Source organism: Epinephelus moara, chromosome 8 (assembly GCF_006386435.1).
Source record: "Epinephelus moara isolate mb chromosome 8, YSFRI_EMoa_1.0, whole genome shotgun sequence".
NCBI lineage: Eukaryota > Metazoa > Chordata > Actinopteri > Perciformes > Serranidae > Epinephelus > Epinephelus moara.
The window spans coordinates 44,298,171-44,300,704 of NC_065513.1; the positions used below are offsets into that span (position 1 = coordinate 44,298,171).

The following is a 2,534-nucleotide window of genomic DNA, read 5'->3' on the forward strand; positions in this document are numbered from 1 at the left end:
GTGTGGGAGTCAGAGATGCGTTACTGTCTGGGGGGGACACTGAGTAGTCTTGATGAACCAGACCAGAATCTGTGGTGCCCTCAGAGAGGACCTCACCTGCAGGGGGACGAACCATCACTGACACAGCGTTGAGAGGTTGTGATGTCACTGGATAGGTATCACCGTGGTAACCATGAAAGAAGGGTTGACTGTTTTCCTACGAGCACGTTTAACAGGTTCAAGACAGAGAGGGCTGAGACCACATCTGTACAACAGGAACTGAGACAGGGTGGGGGAGCACTGAGAGGAAAGAGGAGAGGAGAGGAGAGGAGAGGAGAGGAGAGGAGAGGAGAGGAGAGGAGAGGGGAAGTAGGGCAGCCTCACTGCAGGGGAGGGGCCACTGCTGACAGAGAGGGAGGTCGAGGCTCATAGAGACAGAGCTGCTGAGCCGTGTAGCATCGATAGCAACGAACTAACAGACAGACAGACAGAGACAGACAGACAGAAAGACACAGACAGACAGACAGACAGACAGACACAGACAGACAGACAGTCTTCAGCGTTTCAACCAAACAGCATCAGGATCAGCAGGTCCTCCATCTTCCTTCCTCTCTCCTCCTCCTCCTCCTCCTGCTGCTGCTGCTTGCTTCCGAAGGAGAACATGGATCCATAACCCCCCATCCTCCTCCTCCTCCTCCTCCTCGTCCTCCTCCTCCTCCTCTTCCTCCTCCTCCTCCTCAGCATTCACACAGGATGCTCGGTGAGTATCTGCACCGACTCTCTGCACGCATTAAACAGCCTTTGTCCTCTGAACAGATAAATGAGCTGCAGTGTGTGTGTGTGTGTGTGTGTGTGTGTGTGTGTGTGTGTGGAGGGGGGGTGGCGGCGTTACCTGATTTGCATGACCATACATGCTGCGTTTGTGTGTGTGTGTTAGCCTTCAGTCTGCACACAGCTAGTCTGGTACGTTAGCATGTGGCTAAGCTAGACACACGCTGTTAGCCAAAATGTTCAGCTAAACCATGTTAACACACACACACACACACACACACACACACACACACACTCAGACATCCCTGGCGAATTAGCTCAGTAAGCTGCTAACATTAAGCAGCTCGTTAAGATAATGACCAGAGCTAACAAGCTAACGGAGGGACAACATCATCCTGAAGGCTTTAGACCTGTGTGTGTGTGTGTGTGTGTGTGTGTGTGTGTGTGTGTGTGTGTGTGTGTCAGAGGTCACAGTCCCCCCCCCCCCACAGTCAGCTGTGTTTTTATAATCAGCTGTTTTAATTTGACAAAAAATGTTTGACTGTGTTTTTAAAGATATTAAATTTCATCTAACACATCTTTGTTGACTCGACATGACTTCATCTGAAAACATTAAAACAACAACAAAAAAACAGCTAGGCTGTGACTACGTACAGATCAACACCGGGGCTGTGACTACGTACAGATTAACACCAGGGCTGTGACTACGTACAGATCAACAACGGGGCTGTGACTACGTACAGATTAACACCGGGACTGTGACTACGTACAGATTAACACCGGGGCTGTAACTACGTACAGATCAACACCGGGGCTGTGACTACGTACAGATTAACACCGGGGCTGTGACTATGTACAGATTAACACCGGGACCATGACTACGTACACCGGGGCTGTGACTACGTACAGATCAACAACGGGGCTGTGACTACGTCCAGATTAACACCAGGGCTGTGACTACATACAGATCAACACCGGGGCTGTGACTACATACAGATTAACACCGGGGCTGTGACTACGTACAGATTAACACCGGGGCTGTGACTACGTACTGATCAACACCGGGGCTGTGACTACGTACAGATCAACACCGGGGCTGTGACTACGTACAGATCAACACCGGGGCTGTGACTACATACAAATTAACACAGGGGCTGTGACTATGTACAGATTAACACCGGGGCTGTGACTACGTACAGATTAACACCAGGGCTGTGACTATGTACAGATCAACACCGGGACCGTGACTACGTACACCGGGGCTGTGACTGCATACAGATCAACACCGGGGCTGTGACTACGTACAGATTAACACCAGGGCTGTGACTACATACAGATCAACACCGGGGCTGTGACTACGTACAGATTAACACCAGGACTGTGACTACGTACAGATTAACACCGGGGCTGTGACTACATACAGATCAACACCGGGGCTGTGACTACGTACAGATTAACACCGGGGCTGTGACTACGTACAGATTAACACCGGGCCTGTGACTACATACAGATCAACACCGGGGCTGTGACTACGTACAGATCAACACCGGGGCTGTGACTACGTAGGTATTAACAGTGGGACTGTGACTACGTAGGTATGAACAGTGGGGCCGTGACTACGTAGGTATCAATCAATTCAATCAATCAATTTTATTTATAAAGCCCAATATCACAAATCACAATTTGCCTCACAGGGCTTTACAGCATACGACATCCCTCTGTCCTTATGACCCTCACAGCTGATCAGGAAAAACTCCCCAAAAAAAACCCTTTAACGGGAAAAA

At 49.8% G+C, this 2,534-nt stretch overlaps 1 protein-coding gene across 1 annotated transcript in view; it reads left to right on the forward strand.

Annotated features, from left to right (window-relative positions):
* Positions 1–346: 346 nt before the first annotated feature.
* The window catches only part of LOC126394269 (disabled homolog 2-interacting protein-like), a 14,139-nt gene continuing 11,951 nt past the window's right edge, over positions 347–2,534 (forward strand). The window contains exon 1 of the mRNA XM_050050982.1: positions 347–739. The gene's annotated coding sequence lies outside the window, so the exon portion shown is untranslated. The remainder of the gene's footprint in view (positions 740–2,534) is intronic.